The 18,309-nt window shown below is 45.3% G+C and overlaps 1 protein-coding gene across 24 annotated transcripts in view; it reads left to right on the top strand.

The window, feature by feature from the left end:
* The window catches only part of Epb41l3 (erythrocyte membrane protein band 4.1 like 3), a 228,905-nt gene that overhangs the window by 150,758 nt on the left and 59,838 nt on the right, over nucleotides 1–18,309 (top strand). The gene's annotated exons all lie outside the window — the stretch shown is intronic.

The raw sequence follows: 18,309 nt of genomic DNA, 5'->3' as shown, positions 1-18,309 counted from the left end.
GTGTCCCGAAATGTTGTCGTCCAAAGTAAAATGTGATAGTATATATAAAAACAAAACCAGATGGGCTCTCAGCATTTTCCATGTCAGGGACAAAGACATTACAGGCTTCAAAATGCACTTTGCTTTAATGCTCTGGGTATGAACAACACTTGAATTAGTTTTATCTTTTCTACTGGCATAGTTTATGGCCCAGACACCCTGTGTAAGTCATTTACATAGCAGTAGTGGGATAGCTTAAAATGATCGTGCCCTTTTCTTTCTCACTAATTATTTTTAAAAAGACAAAAATCACACGTGGTAGACTTTGAATCTCCATGTAAAATATTACACTTCTCTTTGTTGTATATGTGTGCTCTCACATTCTACATTCATCTGCCCCATTCCCTCCTCCTCTCTTTTTTAAAAAAGGCTTTTATTTTTAAAAATATGGATGCTTGTGTTTATCTGTGTGAGTGGGTGTGTACCTGAGTGCAGTACCTGAGGAGACCAGAAGAGGGCATCAGATACCTTGGAGCTGGGGTCATTAGCACTTGTGAGCTGTAGGAGTGAGTGATGGAAGCTAAACTCAAATTCTCTGGAAGAACTGCCTTTTCCTTCTGCTTAGAACCCATTTATCATTCTAATTATATTTTGTGTAATGCTATAGTTGGAATTTTCTTTGGGCCACCAACCAGCTCCCAAATAAAAACATGGAGGTTTAATTATGAAAACTCAGCCTTTTCTTAGGCTTGACCCACTAACTTTTTTTTTTAACTTACTTTGACCTGTTTCTGTTCACCTCTGTTTCTGTTTTGCCTCTGGACTTTTTACCTTTCTTTGGTTCTCTATGTCCTACTTTCCTGCTTCCTTCTATGTCTGTCTTACTGGCTCCTGGTGTCTTCCTGGTGTCTCTGTTTCTTTTTGTGTTTTTAAATTCCTCCTCTTACTCACTCTCCCTACTTGGAAGTCCCGCCTAGACCTCTTTCCTTGCTATTGACCATTCAGCTTTTCATTAGACCACTTAGGTGCCTTAGGCAGCCAAGGTAAAACAACAACACATTTTACATAACTAAACAAATATGGCACATTTTTACATAGTTAAGCAAATATTCCACAGTATAAAGAAATGAAACACATTTTTACATATTTAAGCAACTTAACATGGATGTGTCATGTCTTTGGATGGTTAAACAAATATTCTGCAACATAATGCACGTCTGTGCACAGTGGTTTTCTTGTTTTTATTGTTTTTAGGGTTTTTTTCTCAAGAGAACACTCAAATTCATTTCAGAGTTGATATCATCTTGGTAGGAATAAGATGGGTTACTAAGTTATTTAAGATTGCAGGAACATAGAAAATTGAATTCTTACATTAAACAAGCTTCCTTAATGTGTCATGTGCCGACGTATATAGAATTTAGCCCTATAAAAGTTGATGGACTGGTGCAGTGTGTATCAGGTACCCAGAGTCTGCTGAGCAAAGTTTCTTTCTTATATTTTGCTAGCTCTGATTTTGAGCAGTTTTTCTCAGTCAATGTTTGCAGTAGCCGATTTAGACGTTAATTAAAGGGGACTCAGATATGAGCCTGTAGCTGGGTTTAGTTGTGACTGAGAGGGCCTCTACAGTCTCATGGGAAATTATATTTTTTCTGTGGGAGAATCTTTCCCTGAGCTTTAATTGCATTTATATAATGAAATGAATGGGCTGCTTTATCATCCTCTGGTCATTGCTGTCCTTTCTCTGTGGAAGATTCTAGATGGAAAATGTTTCATGTTTGGACACAATGCCTTTGGATGACAGATAATATTTCTCATTCTGCCAATTTAATTTATATCTAATGCTTTGGGTTTCTTATAGATGATCAATGGGATTTTGACTATAGAATAATTTGATAATTAACTTGATGATTTATTGTTACCTTTAGTATCACTGTGATCATTTTGAGTGAAATTTCAATGTCTTTCATTCATAACAAATATATAAATTATAAATTGGAAAGATTTCTAAACATACATTTTTTTAAACTTTTATTGAAAAAACTCTCACAATATATTTTATTTTAATCAGGTTTTTCCCTTCCAACAATTCCTTCCAGATCCTCCTCACCTTCCTACCTACCAGCTTTATGTTTTCTTCCTCTCTTCAACAAATAAACAAAACAAAATACAAAACCCCACAAAAATAAAAGTGAAAAAGCAAAAGACCATTAAGACGAAAAATGCTCAAATGAAGCAAACTGAGGTGAAAAGTCTACAGAAATACCAAGTTTGTTTTCTGTTGACTCCTGGGCATGGCCTACCCTGAACCGTCATTTCTATACCCAGTGAGACTCCATCGGAGAGGCAGCAGGTACCACTGCAGACCTTGCTTGGCTGGGGTGGAACCCTGTGTCTGCCTCCCTTCTCTGTGCCGGCCCACATCTTCCTTGAACCCGTGCATGCTGCCACAGTCTCTGTGAGCTCAGACGTCCACCCATTCTATTGTCCTGGACGACTCTGTCTTCATTTGTCTCCTGTGACTCTTAGGATTTCTCATGTCCCCATGGATTCCTGAGCTCTGAGGAGCAGGATTTCGTGAAGACATCCCATTTGGGATCGAGTGGTCCAAAGTGTCACATTCTATGTATTGCCCAATTGTAGGTCTCAGGATTAGTTCCCACCTACTGCAAAAAGCTTCTCTGATGACAGCTTAGGGAGACACAAATTTACTGGCATATCAGTGTATCATTAGGAGTCATTTTTTCTATGGTCTTTTAACAAAATGGTGGTTTTAGATTTTCCGCTAGGCCTGTGGTCTGTCTACTGTCATGTCCCGGCCACTTAAACAGTGTCAGATATGGGCTTCATTGCATAGAATGGGCCTTAAATCCAGTTTGAAACGTTTGTGCCACTATTACACCAGAAAATGGTTCTGTGTGAGGCTCGTAGCTGGGTTGATGATTCCCTTCGGTAGTGTGCAGAGTACCGGTACCGTGGACTCTGGTCGGTAGGAGGGATGTCTCTAGCACTTCCCCATGGTCAGTGAGATTTATGAGTGTTAGCTTCAGCACTAAGGCCAATGGTCAAGTTATACAAAGTAACCAGTAGCATCGGCAATAGCCTTATGCATTATTTATTCTCTTGATGTTTAATTTTTTAGTTCTTTATATAGTTTGGATATGAGCCCTCTTTCAGATATATGATTTGTGTCCTGTGTATCATTGGCGAAGATCTTTTCCCACTCTGTAGGCTGCCACTTTGTCCAAATGACGGGGCCCTTTGCCATACAACTTTTCAGCTTCACGAGGTCCCATGTATTGTTGTTCTTAGCGCCTGTGTTATTTCAGAAAGCCTTAACCTGTGCTGAGAAGATCGAGGCTGTTCCCCCACCTTGTCTTCTATCAGATTCAGTGTATGTGATCATATGTTGAGCCTCCTGATTCATTTGGAGTTGAGTCTGTATGGGTGCTAGTGTGGCTCTCTTCTCTTTTTTATTTTTTCTTCTTTTTTTATTGCTTTATAAATAATACAATTCAAAATTCTCACTTCCTCCCCTCCTCCCACTTCCCTCCCACTCCCCGACTCCCCCTTTCCCCTCACCCCCTCCAGTCCTAAGAGAGGGCAGGGCACCCTGCCCTGTGAGAAGTCCAAGGCCCTTTCCTTTCCATCCAGGCTTAGGAAGGTGTGCATCCAAATAGACTAGGATCCCAAAAAGCCAGTACATACAGTAGAGACAAATCCTAGTGCCATTGTCATTGGCTTCTCAGTCTGCCCCAATTGTCAGCCACATTCAGAGGGTCCAGTTTGATCCCATGCTCGTTCAGTCCCAGTCCAGCTGGAGTTGGTGAGCTCCCATTAGCTCAGGCACATCGTCTCAGTGGTGGACCAACCCCTCATGGCCCTGACTTCCCTGCTCATCTTCTCCCTCCTTATGCCCTGCAACTGGACCTTGGGAGCTCAGTCCAGTGCTCCGATGTGGGTCTCTGTCTCTATGTCCATTTGTCGCCAGACAAAGGTTCTATGGTGATATTCAAGATAGTTATCAGTCTGACTACAGGACAAGGCCAGTTCAGGCACCCTCTCCTCCATTGCCCAGGGTCCTAGCTGAGGACATCCCTGTGGACACCTGGGAACCCCTTTAGAGCCAAGCTTCTTGCCAACCCCAAAATGGCTCCCTTAATTAATCTTCTTCCCTGCTCTCATATCCGTCCTTCCTCCATCACCCATCCCACTTCCCCAAGCTCACCCCAGCCCTCTTTTTCTCCCTCCTCTCTCTCCTTCCCCCCACCCTACCCCCAGCCCCACGCTCCCAACTTTTGCCTGGAGATCTTGTCTGCTTCCAATTTCCAGGAGGATCTATTTATGTTTTTCTTTGGGTTCACCTTATTACTTAGGTTTTCTAGGATCATGAACTATAGGCTCAATGACCTTTGTTTATGGCTAGAGTCCACTAATGAGTGAGTACATACCATATTCATATTTTTGGGTCTGGGTCATCTCACTCAGGATAGTGTTTTCTATTTCCATCCATTTGCATGCAAAATTCAAGATGTCATTGTTTTTTACCGCTGAGTAGAACTCTAAAGCGTATATTGCCACACCTTCTTTATCCATTCTTCTATTGAGGGGCATCTAGGTTGTTTCTAGGTTCTGGCTATTACAAAAATGCTGCCATGAACATAGTTGAGAAAATGCTCTTGTAGTATGATTGGACATCTCTTGAGTATATTTCCAAGAGTGGAATTGCTGGATCCTGAGGTAGGTTGACTCCCGCTTTTCTGGGAGTCAACCTCCCTCACTTTTCTGGGTCTCTCTTCTCCATGCAGCCCTTCCACTAAGCACCCCTTTCCTATCTACAATTATCCCCAGCAGAGCAGCTGCTAGTTTCCCAACAGGTAATAAGAAAGGGTGTGTTCACCTCCCACCTCTTTCTGGGAAGGAGAGAGGATGTTGTCGAGTTCACAAGATTCATTCATTGCTGCTTGATTGAGTCAAAAGGTGGTAAATCAGCGTGGTGCCTCTCTAGGTTCAAAGAGGAGCTGCTTGCCAGTCCCTGGACAGTCCTTCTGTGTGGGACCTAAACTGTGGGCTGGGAGGCGTAGCTGGATGGTGTCATGGACATCCCAGGAAACAGACTGGGAAGGGATGCAAAAGACCCTGCTCTCCTCTGAGGGGAATTTCATTAGGGTTTTGGGTCATCATGAAATCACAGCTTCTTCAGTCAGGAAAACTGGTGCAGACCAGAGCTCCGTGTGCCTCAGTCCTCGTGTTCCAGAGGCAAAGCTGGTGTGTAACAGCCTAAAAGGAGATGAGACTCAACTCTGTGAAAGAAGTGTATTGGCTGGTGGGGCACCAGTCCTGGTAGCCGTTTGGGTGCAAGTGTGTTTGGGTTTAAGTTGATTACAAGCTCAGATGTGCTGAAAGGGAGGTGTAGCTGTCGAGCCTGCATGTGGAATCCCAGGCTGCTTCTGTGAAGATCTTGCAGATGGCGTTGAACTGTTGGGTCGACCTGGACATGTGGTGGCTCCAGGACCATCTTGCTCGGGTGTGAGAAGTGCCCTGAAGTTACCAGACTGGGATTGGCCGACGGGTCGATTATCTGGCAAGAATGTGGTTTGAAGACATTTCCTGAAGCTTTCTAAATGTTGATTTTTTTCTGTGATTTGAATGTGTCTTTGTGAAGTTTGTGTAAATTTAGGGCTGAAATTTGTTAACAGCATTTGGCATGAGGACTTTGGGGGAAATACTTAGGATTAGATGAGGTCACAACACCAAGGGCCCAGGGCCCAGGTGGCATTGATATTTCTGTGTGAGGCGAGGAGTGTGCAAGACCCTCGGCAGCACACGTGTTCTGTCTCACAGGCCGTGTCCTCTGCCATGTTACAGTGTTGTAAGGACAGTCTCACCAGGTACCGAGGACTGAGAACCAAAAAACTCCTGTTCTTGGCAAATTACCCAGTCTCGGGCATTTGGTCGTAGAAACAGAAGAGATTAGGACAGTTTTCTCAACATTTGAATTTGAGTGAAATTGCCTTACAGGTGTATTATTAAGGACCAGCGAGATAGTTCGGCAGGAATGAACACCTGCCACCAAGCCTACTGACCTGAGCTCAGTCCCCTGAACCCCTGTGGTAGAGAACGGATTCCCAGCTGTCCTCTGGCCTTCACACTCATACCCATGGCTCATATTTCCTACACATAACCCACACAAAGAAAGGAAGGAAAAATATATTGAAAAATTTAATCAAATACTTTAAAATGCTTTTGGAGTGTATCCTACCCTTAGGAACTGGGAATTATGGGAACTGTTTTATAATGATCCTAAGAGAAATTATTTGATGTGAGCTTATTGATCAGAGAACTTTAGAAAGGGTGTGTCCTGAAACCCTTCTCATGAGCATGTGTAGTAGCATTCCATTTGTATTTTAATAAATAAAGCTTTCTGAAGATTTGATTGTAAAACAGCCCCACTGGTCAGCCTTACAGACCAGGCAGTGGTAACACACATCTTTAATCCCAGAAGCCACACTAATTGCCATAAAAACCAGGCAGTGCATGTCTTTAATCCCAGTGGTGCACACCTTTAATCCAAGCCCTGGGGAGGATTATAAAACGGGAGGAAACAGTTCTCAGACACAGTCTCATTCTGAGATTCGAGGGGGCAGGATCGCCATTTCGGATAGAGGGTGAGGTAAGAGCCAGTGACTGACTGCTTTGCTTTTCAGATCTTCAGGTTGAACCCAGTTTCTCTCTCTGAGTTTTTATTAATAGTGCTTCAAGAATGATTGTGAAATTTGCATATATTTGCATACATTGAGTATGAGTATTCAGAGGGACCAGGAGAGTTACTCTCAAGGACTTAGAGAAGTTGTTGTTGAAAGGTTCTCAGAAATGCATGTGCAAAGAGCTAAGCTAAGGCCAGGTACAGAAAGTCCGTCTTCAGTAAACACAGAGATTGTTTTAAATATTAACCTTGGGGTAGGTAGCTCATGCCCTGGCCTAAAACTGAAAGTAGCTTGGGAGAAACTAGATGAATTTCGACAGGCTGTGTTTTCCTCGGATGCCTTCCAGACTCCTTCCGTCTGGTGGAATGGAAGACACACAGTCCTCGGTGGAAGAGGCTGCGTCACTTCCCCGCCTGTTGCCCCAAGATGTGTAGTGGCAGGAAAATTGAGAGCAGGACGCAGAAGCGAGCGAAGGTCCTTTATGCACTCAATAAAGAATCATTTTACTTTAATAAAATTACGTCTCTTCTTATAGCCGACTTAATGCCGCTGTCATTCCCGTGGAATGAACAGGGCTCAGCTGTGTCACAACCTCCTCACGAGGCTTCTCATCAGCTAGAAAAGGTGACTTTCCTATCGCATGCTCGTGAGGACCAAGGACACAAGCGACTTCCTGTTGCCAGTTCCTTATCGTCTGTTGAAAAGGTCAGCACAGGCACATGTGTGCACACATACACACACACACACACACACACACACACACACACACACACACACCACGAATAGCTTGGACCTCTTTGAAACCATAAAGTCTTGTTTTCCCTGGCTCAGTCCTGCCGTGGGAAGAGACCTGAAAATCCAGAAAAGTGAAGTATAGAAAGCATTTCTCCGACGCCATGACTGAACACTCGTGTCCAGAGAGCCGCATGCTTTAATGCTCTTGTTGCATATTTATGTAGATTTATGTAGATTTACATCGTTGTAGCATACAGTGGTTTTTCCGTTTGCGAGGCCTATGCCTCTGTCATTTTTTTCAAACCTTTTTATTTTTACCACTTGCAATGTAAAAAAAAGACCATATAGGCAACTTGGCTTGGTGTATGCTTAGGGAATGTTTTATTTATATGCCTCCAAATGTCCAGACATGTCAGCAAAATTATTAACGTGATTTATCTCATGAGGACTGGAGAAGCCAAATGACTGCTTGTTGCCAGTTTGTTGTCATTTGTTGGAAGAGAAGAACAGAATCCCCCCTCTGCGTCCAGCACAGGATCAGTGCTCACCTCACGTGTTTCCGTTCTGAGATTCTATGTGGGGCAGACAGCTTTGTTCCTTGCTGATAAGGATGCAATATTTGAAGCATTATGTAGTGTAGTTTGGTTTACAGGGCATCCAGGCTTCTGACATTTTGGCAAGATGCTGTAGTGTACAAATGGGTTGTGGTGCGTTTGCAGCTCCCCTGGGGCATAGCCAGCTCTTGGGCAGCAGATGGGACCTGCTTAGAAGCATTGTCAGGAAGATGGTGGTGGAGGGTTTCTGTAGAGGGTTTCTGTTCGTCAGGGTTATTGAAAAGGGTTCTGCTCCCTTCCTCTCTCCTCATAAATTCCCCAGTTCACTTAGCCCCTAACTATCCTGTCAGTCACTGTGAGGAAGGCAATGGGAATGGAACCCAGGTATATCCATGGTAGATTCCTATCCCAGCAAAACAAGTCCCTTTGGGCCAGTCACACTGCAGAAAGAATTAAATCCAGACTGAGATAAATCAAATAGAGCTTTTGAAAGAATTAGTAACATCGTAAAAGTCTTAGCCCCTCCCTGTTTAATTAGACCTTGACTAGACTCAGATCTATGCAGGTCCCTCCATAAAGGATCCACATTTGAGTCAGAACAGCAATGTCCCTCTCAACCGTCCGGAGCCACGCTGAGGCCAGGGAGATTGTCGAGCTGTGTCCTAAGTGCTCCTCTTTGAATTCTGGTCAGGAAGGGACTTTTGAAAGTTGCCCAGTGGTCTGTCTCTGTGGTTATTCAATTATCTTTTTGACTCGCACTCCTATTTCATGTCCTGTACCTCTGAGATACGATTGGAAGAAATGATTCCTTATCCAGACCTTTCTACTTCCATGGGTTATGTGTAAAATACTTTCTCGACCATTTCGAAGCCCTGGGCAGAATGACAGAAACGCCCTAATTCAGGAGCTTGATCCAACACTTATTACCCTTCTTGAATTGCCAGAAACAGATAAAAATAAAATGTGAGACATGGCATTTTCTCAGCCCGCACAAATAGTGTTTTTCAAGCACTTGTAAATCAGAGATTTTCATTCTGCATGACTGTAGACTTTGACCCCTCCTGTGACATGCCACTCTAGTCACATCAGACACCCATCTCCTGCTCTAACCTAATGTCCCCATGCAGCAGCAGCATTGTCCTGCTTGGAGGATGGCACTCTGAAAGTGGGGGAACGTTAGTTACCCTTTCTTTCCTCATTGGATGGCTCTTTGTGCAACCATAGGAACATTGCACATGAGGATGGTTAATGTGCCATGTCTCTTTTACCTGATAGAGACGCCATGAGATCTTCCCAAGGCGCTGAGATTTGTCCTCATTAAAGTTGGGTGGTGGCAGGCTTTCTTACTAAAATAGTTAAACCTGCCCTCCTGGTATTCCTTCTTAAAAAGCAATAAAGCTTAATAGTCCATCATGAGTGTAGTCATGGCCTATTAAATCCTCTAAAGAATATTAATGTTGGAGAGGTGAGTGTATGTGTCGAGGAATAGGAGCCGTAAAGCCTATACGTGCTATAGGTGCACCTATATATATAGGTGTGCTATAGGTGCACAGCACTGTACCCAGCTTTTTTACACTCATTCTGGGGGATCCCGCCATGGCCCTTGGGCTCCTACAACAGCTTTTCTCTGACTGACCCATGTCATCAGCCTTCGTTTGCAAAGGTCAATTCTCTAACCTTGTGTTACTCGGTCACTAGGTTTGCTTTTCCCGGTCCTACCCTTAAACCCTTGGTCCCTCTGTGCATCCCAAAGCACCGTGTCTGGTTTGCTTTGCGCTGCTCCCAGGACCCATATGCACGACTTTGTTCTTTACTGAAGATCCAAAAGTTCAGGTGCCCCTTTGTGCTATGTATCTAGCTCCCTTGCTTAGAATTCGCTGCTTTCAGTATCTTTGTGACTGAGAGCTGCCACATATGCCCTGAAAGAAACTACCAATGATGACACAATCTTTACAGTCCCCGTGAGATGATGGCTAGGCGCACATGGCAGTAACCTTGAACCCATGCATGCAGAAGAGGGCTCCCCACTCTTGGCTCCAGCTTTGGTTGTAAGGCCAGGTCTATCGGATTCCCCAAAGCACATCTCAGAGGAGACTGTGGCAGAGAGTATACCTGCTCCCCCTTGCCACCCTCAGGTGCCAGAGCCTCACCGTGTCTTCTGCTCAGAACTCACTGTGCTCTCACACGGAAGCTGCCCGCTACTACTGTCCCCATTCCACAACTCCAGGATGAGCCCAGGCCCTGCCCTGCATGAGTCTCAGGGAGGACTGCAGTCCCAGGCATCGCTCAGTGCTTTGTTTAGGAAAGTCTTCCCAACACAGTGGACTGCAGCTAGGCCCTGTACGCTGCCCACAGCCTCTCGTCCATGGAGGTTTGTCTGCTCCGTGACCCCAGGCCAAGCACAGCTGCTGCCATCAGCTACTGGACTCTTTTTTAGCAGCAGATCTGTACTGACAGCTTTGGAGACTTCTTCAGGAACTCTTCCAGGCCACCTCCTTGTAACTGCCATCTATTCTCGGACATAGCGATGCATCTGTGCAACGTGAATACTGGCATCTTCTGAATGCTCAAATATTGCAACTTTCCTATTCATGTGACTATATATTTTTCTAACGGTATTAATGCATACAGCCAGTATGCCATCACATTGTGTGTGTGAATGCTAAAAAGCTATGCTGATTTTACACGGCTTTAATATGAAGTGTTTCTGACGGGTCCGTTATGTTTCAGTGGCTACAAAACAACTGAGCCAATGTTTCCAGCTTAAAATGGAGTTTGTCTTCACCATAGAAGCAAACCACCTTATCTACAAGAAACACTGGACATAACGTTGGCCTTGCCTTATTTCTCTGCTGAGAAAATCAGCTCAGAGATGGGTAGTGGTGGCGCACATTGTTAGTCCTGGCACTCAGGAGGCAGAGACAGGTGCATCTCTGTGGGTTCAAGGCCAGCCTGGTTTACAAGAGCTAGTTACAGGACAGCCAGGGCTGTTATTTGGAGAAACCCTGTCTTGAAAAAAGAAAGGAAGAGTGAGAAAGAAAGAGAGAGAGAGGTATGAAGGAAGGAAGGAAGGAAGGAAGGAAGGAAAAAAGAAAGAGAATGAAAGAGAGAGAAAGAAAGATCAGCTCAAAAAAGTTAATATTGTGCCTGAGAAAATCTAGTTTTGAAAGTAGAGAGAAGAACAGGAGCCTCCAAGCCACTCCTTTGGCCCAAAGGCTCTATGCTCCCTCACCAAAAAACGCAAACCCTACACCAGGAAAAGAAATCAACCACAGATAGGATTTGCCTGCAGCTCAGACGTGCGAAGTAGTATTTGAAAGAAAAGGGAGAGTTTTCTCCATGATTTTTTTTTTATGATTTTTGTTCATGGCAGGTTCCAGGAGAGTGACTTGGAGCGGGGCCATGTGGCGGCAGGCAACGGGTTCTGGGAACAGCCAGTCCCCAACAGAGACTGGCTGTGGGTCCCTGCAAGATCCCCAGAGCGGTTGCTGGTCCCTGGCAGGGAGACGCATGGCAGGCGGGCAGGAGACAGAGACATGGATAAACACAACATGTAGAGTGAGGTTAAATATTTATTCAGGGGGTTATGGAGGGGAAAGGGAAAAGGTGGTCAGAGAGAGAGAGAGAGAGAGAGAGAGAAAGAGAGAGAAAGAGAGAAGAAAAAGACAGAAAAGGAGGGGGGAAGCAGGGAGGGGGACGCAGGCGCCTCAAGAGGGGACAGTAAGAGATCTAAGATGGTGGCAGGAGGGAGGGGCTGCTGGGAGTGGGCGTGGCTTGCCTCTTCGAGAGACAAAAACCATAACAACTTTAGCACTGGTTTCTTCAGAAGAAACAGATTTGGGGGCCGAAGTGGTGGTTCCATCAGTAAAACACTTGCCACACAAGCATGCGGCCATGAGTTCGGTTGTCCAGAATGCATGGAAAAGGCTGGATGTGACAGCACTCACCTGGATCCCCGTGTGGGGGAAGGCCAGGAAGATGGAAGGACCCCAGTGCTTACTGGCCAGGCAGTCTAGCTGCACCAGTGAGCTTCAGCTTCAGAGAGAGCTCTTGTTCAACAAAGTAAGGTGGTGAGCAATGAGGGAGGCACTAGGCATCAACTCCTGGCCTCCGCATGCACGCGCATCTCTGTGTACACTTGTGTCTCCATGAGCACACATGCAGCACCGAAAGAAGCAATCAATTTTTGGCCACTTCTTCTATTTAAATTCTGTAAGCGTGTGACTTCAAAACTGATCAATTTTTCTAAACTTTTTTTATTAGTATCATAAATAGGGCTTGAGAGAAGGAAGAGAGACTGCTAAAAATTCCTCCTGCTTTGTATTGTCTCCTCTTTGTCCCCTTCTTGTGGCTGGAAGATGTCAAATGGATCCCATGGCTCCCTGCTCTTAGTAGGCCAGAAGCTGACTGGATTCCTTTGGACTCCGCTTGGAGCACAGGACCTCAGAGATTTCTGAGCAGACGCCATCCAAGAGTGTAACGTCACAGAACAGTGTCCTGGTGTTCCTGAAAGCTTGCTTCTGAAAATGACTGCCCGGTCCCGATGTGGGCCACTCTGAGCTCTGGGATGTGATGGGCAAAGCTTGCAAACAGTGGCTTTGTTTGAGAGTGATGGTCGAGAGATGAAATGGGTAAATTCCTCCAGCCGGTGCATGGGCTCCAGCCAGCCTTTGTCGTTGTGTGGAATTTCCCATCAAATCTGGCGTCCCCAGCCACCCGTTCAGGAGAGAAAGTTTTCACCACAGGGTGGTTGCCTTTTCAATTTTCCCCGATCAATTGCCAGTTCATTTCATAATTACAGCATTTCCCCGTGAAAGACAGGTTATAGTTTTTGAAAATTACAACTCGTCTCCTCCTTTAAGTCAATGCCCTGCTTTTCATGGATGTACTTTTGACCCTTTAGGAAGTGTAGGAAGTGGGCCTGCTGGCATTAGCTACAGGATGAAGATAAATCTTCGCACTGATGGAGACGCACCTGGGAGCGACAGTGACCTCTCCGGCCTCGCACGGCCCTGCTATGTCAGTCTGCTTCCCAGGAGAATTATTTTAACCTTGTCCTTCCATCGCACATCTTATATATAGCATCTGTGATCTCTTTGACCATAGTTTAGTTCTGGGGAAATCACGGGTTCTTAGAAACATAGGAAAATATGGTCCACAGCTCTGTCTCTAAATTTTTATTTTTATTTGGTTCAGTGTGTGTGTGTGTGTGTGTGTGTGTGTGTGTGTGTTCATATCTAGCAAAATACAGATGTAGATCCAGAGAAGACCCAGGCAGGTATACCATTGAAGGATCTGTTTGTTGGGTTAGTAAAATATTTACCAGGAATGATTTGCCTGGCTTCTGCATGTTAGACTCTGATGATTCTGCTCAATGAGAAGCACACAGAGGCAGTAATTAGTTTCTGGATCTGGCTCAGTCGCCTTTATTCAAGCCCAGCATCTGACTGGCAGATCGAGAGAGGTAACACTTCCTTTTAGCTCTTGTCACAAAAAAGGAATATGGGGCTGTTGGTTTGGAAATGTTTTCCAATTGGAGAGTGACATTGAAGTGGATTTATGAGTACTTTGTGGCTGTGCTATTCCCGTGATCTTGTTAATGTTTACGACAGAGACAAAGGAAAAAAATCTGCCATGGCAACATCTCGGTCCAGTGTTGTTTGCTCTCAATTAAATAATTCAGTGGGAGATGGGAAAAAAATAAAATTGAAATAGAGGAAAAGGCCCTGTGTAATGTTATACAGTAAAATTTAATAGATTTTCCCCTCTTCATTTGTTAGTGTTAGTAATGCATATTCTCTAGCTAGTATTTACTGGCAATTCATAAATTACAGCCGCCGCTGGGTTTGGGTTCTTGTTTCAGGCTAGGGTTGTATTTACTATACAGACAATTGTCCTTCGATTTGAGGCTACGGGTGCATAAGGAAAAAGTTGCCAGTCATGCTCACTGAGGATCTTCCATGTTCCTTTATGGGTTGGCTTGGAAGGTGTGGGTGGGTTCATATTGGGGGAAGGGTGTTTGTAAGCTGCTTACACAGATGTCAGAGGTAACTTCAGGTGTCAGTCCTGTTGCTTGGGACTGGGTCTCTCCCTGGCCTGGCAGTTCTCCATACACACTAGGCCACCTGACCCCTATGCTTCCAGGAGTCCACCTATGTCTCACTTCCTTATTGCTGGATTTGACCCCAGGCCCAGTTTCTTCAGCGGATCACGAATATTCCTCACACTTGCAAAACGAAGACCTGACTGTCTTAACTGTGCCTCCCTAGTCCCTTACAAGGGGTTTTCTTCATCACTGCCTTGGTCTTCTCACTCTTGCAGGTTTCTGTGGTCAGACCTGCTGACAGCAGCTGGTCTTCCCAACAGACAGACAACCATCTGAGGTTGTGAAACTGACTTAGCAAACTTGCTAACTTCAGGGAACTTGCTGCCTATTTTATAATGCATTCCTCGAGGCAGTGCGAGTTCGCTAAGACGGGCAATGAAACTCTACTTTTCCTCCCATTTTATTCACCAGTAGTAAATGGGTATAAGTTAGCATTTCATCTAAAGGGGTTGCACATACCCAGATTTATAAAAAAAAATATACATTTTATGAAACTCATAGTATTTTAATAACCCTAACAATTGGAGGGCTGAATTTTTGCAGCGATAATGCTGAGTGAAATCAGTCTGGCCTGTTGCCGTACAGTCTGGGGTAAGTCATCGCACCCTACAGACAAATACAGCGTCGTGTTGGCTTTGCCGCTTTCATGGTTCTTAGCCCTCAAAGTCCTCAGTTCTGCAAAACATAGACTGAAGCGGGGCGGTGGTAGTGCACACCTTTAATCCCTGCACTCGAGAAACAGTGGGAGTTCGAGGGCAGCCTGGCCTACAAGAGCTAGTTCCAGGACAGGCTCCAGAGAAACCCTGTCTCAAAAAAAAAAAAATTGACTGAGGGTCCTAGTAAAAAACAGAAGTGAGAGTGTCAGGCCGGGCAGTCTTTCATATTCCAAAGCTTCCCCATCTTTGTAACGCTGTCTGAAGTTCGCTCTTACCGCTGTGTAGTACATCAGATCCTGGACAGTGCGCTTTACCTTTGAGAAAGGAAATTTCATGTGAGTCTCCATTCCCAGGATCTTCATAACCGGGTATTAATAATATCAGTGTTCTCCAGTTAGCTAATCACTCATTGACACTTTTCGAATGCTAGACGATTTCATGAAAGTACAGGGAATTATTGTGCCCCTCCCTGGATGCTGGCAGGATGGAGCATCTGGCCGGAAAGCATGGGTCACCCTGGTGAACCTGTTATGACCAGAGGACGAAGCTTGGCTCCAGGGGACGCAGCATCAGAAACAGGAGATGCTGAACAACCCTGAATATGTTCTGCACGCTGTTATGCACACTCCATTTCAGCTGTCAGTGCCCACCTCTCTCTGAGCTGATTCAGTCTATGGCAGGCCAAGAGCCACAGTTCTTCAGCTTCACTAACCAACTCCTCAGATGACATAAGGAAGTCAGTTAAAGAAAGGACGTGAGGGGATCACCCTGGGATTCCTCCTTTATCCTTAGTACCCTCCAAAGGTAGCATGGAGCAGTCTTCCTTTCCCACAAAACCTCCTGTTGCTGTATAGTGCGCTGTCTTCCCTAGCAACCCTCCGTTGAGAGAGGCTTCCTCACTGATTCATCCTCTACCTGCCCATCAATGCCACGGATCGGCTAAGACTCTCTTCTGGCCCCTCATCACATGAGGTGCTCTGTGCTAAGCTGGGTTTTCATAAAATTGCTAGAACCACAGCATGTGATCAAACTGGACCCTCTGAATGAGGCTGTCAATGAAGGCTGACTGAGAAGCCAAGGACAATGGCACTGGATTTTGATTCTACTGCATGGACTGACTTTGTGGGAGCCTGGTTTGTTTGGATGCTCACCTTTATAGACCTGGATGGAGGGGAGGGACCTTGGACTTCCCACAGGGCAAGGAACCCTGACTGCTCTTAGGACTAGAGAGGGAGGGGGAGGTGGGGAGGAGGGGGGAAAAGGGAGGCGGGGAGGAGGTGGAAATTTTTAATAAATAAATAAATAATGATAATAATTTTAAAAAAGTCACTGGGAACAAGAAAGATGGCAGTGGCCTGACTCTCTCTGCTCCAGGGTGGTATAGAGCCTTGACTGCCCAAGAATTTGAAGGGCACGGCTCTTCAAGGATGTGCCTGGGTTCTCCTGTGTCCTTAGGTCAAGTGTTGATAAAGGACTGGCAGCCCTTTGCTGTCTAGAAACACTTCCATGGGAGTAAGGATTCCTTGGAAGTAGTTCAAACTGGAGAGTCTGACGCATGGGTCTCCAGTCACTCTTGACACGTAGGAATTGATTATCAGAAAGTGCTGGCAATCCCTGCAGTGGTACCAGAGGCAGCATCGAGGCGAGTAGCATTTGTGTATTTTATGTTGGGGGTTTTTGAGATTATGATAGAGTCACAACACTTCTTCCTGCCCTCTCTTCCCTCCGGTTTATGGAATTCCTATTGTACACATATTTACTCAACACTGCTTCGAGCTTTCATCCCTTGGGCAGATAGAGTCATGAGAGGGAAAAACACTGAGTGCGTTTGGGTCCTTAGGGCTGAGGAGAGGAGCCGGAGAGGAGGACCAGAGGGCCATAGGGAAAGGCACGGTAGGTACGCTGGGAGGCGTCCAGGTTGTGCCATAGCTGGATCGCTTTCTTATTGCAGAAAGCACAGAGGCTTAGATCCCAGCCACAGTGGGGTTTGTTCTATGACAGTCTCAAGGGTTATGAGGGTGTATACGCAAGAGATGGTGGGAAGCATGTAGAATTTGGCCCGTCGCAGGAGGGAACATGCTTTTGCAGGGTTTTACATAATGCAGTTTATGGACCTGTCTGTGCTTTTAAGGTTTACTCTTCTAAAATAATCATTGGAAGGAAAGAGATAGATACTGGTTAGTTCAAGTGCGGTGAACTTGGCTAGAGATGAACTTGGTTGGCTGAGGAGCCAACTAAAGCAGGGACAGGGAGAGGCATCCAGTGTAGGGGGGAAAACAGAAGTCAAAGAATGGTCTTAAAAGTCAGAGAACTAGATTTGTGCAAGCCGGGTAGTAGGAAGACAGCGGGACACGGTAGCTTCTGTTTCCGTCTTTTTTTCTGTAATTGTGAGTAAGATAAAAGATGGAAGCCTGTTTGACTTCAGTTCTGAAGACTGAGACACCTGAGAGCAGCCCCCATCTGTCTCAGGCCTTCTCACTGCCTTTACCATGGCCAGAGCCATCAGACAGCAAGGCAGAGCAGGCTTTCCGCCCTCCCACGACTCTTCCGCCTCTCACAAGGCCTCACACTCATGTGACCCCAGCTATCTGCCGAGGGCCCACGTCCACAGACCATTATGGCGTGAGTTTACAAAGTAAGTGTCCCTCGTGTAAACTTTCTGGGAGGTGTATAAGCCGCTCCAACTTCCACATCTGAACTCAAGGGTATGGGATACATCAAGGGAGCTTACAGAGCAAGAGAATGAACTCGCATCAAACCTACTGAATCTAAGTTGTCTCAACTAAGAAACAGCGACTTACTTTACCTGAATGTTTTCTTCGGTGTCTAGAGAGAGGCCAGATGGGAAGGCTTTGGGGTCCATTATGTTTTATGTTCATTCAAGCATGAGTGAGGAAAAAGGGCGTTACTAGATAGGCCTGGGGGAATGCTGACCTTCAAAGTAAGAACGTGGGGAGATCATTGCCCATCTCCCAACTCATCCCATTAGTCAGTGCTTCCTCAGGCCGTCTCTCCACACAGAACCCATTTCTCATTTATACCATAGTCTGACATAACACCCGGATGTGCTGTTCCCCAGGAAGGTTACAGTGGTGGCCCTGGATGAATTAGGTTCCTTTGGACAATTTTCATGGAGTCTGCATAGGAATGCATTTCTGTTTCATCTTCAAAACTCCCACTGGAGGCCTTCCTCTGAGGTGCAGGAAGTGGGAGACGTTGCCATCTGTAGAATAATGGGGTGTTGTCATACTTGGAGGTTGGTCTTGGCCCTCCCTTGTGTCCATTGCCAAGTCTCTTTTATCTCTTCAACTTAGATTTGTGTTGCCTTTTGCTTGTTATCATCTCTGTTACACCAGTTGATAAGAACTGTGGTATTCTATGGCTTAGAGGCATAGCTGGCCCAGGGTTTCATTGAATGACCATGTGAGCTTAGCAGCTCTACTTGTGTTCTTATAGATAGATGATAGATAGATAGATGATAGATAGATAGATGATAGATAGATAGATAGATAGATAGATAGATAGATAGATGATAGATAGATAGGTAGATAGGTAGATAGATGATAGAGATAGGG

The sequence above is a fragment of the Myodes glareolus genome, chromosome 27 (genome assembly GCF_982192425.1).
Source record: "Myodes glareolus chromosome 27, mMyoGla1.1, whole genome shotgun sequence".
Taxonomy (NCBI): domain Eukaryota; kingdom Metazoa; phylum Chordata; class Mammalia; order Rodentia; family Cricetidae; genus Myodes; species Myodes glareolus.
Note: the sequence above shows the minus strand (reverse complement) of the source record. Positions and strands in the feature narration are given on the sequence as shown.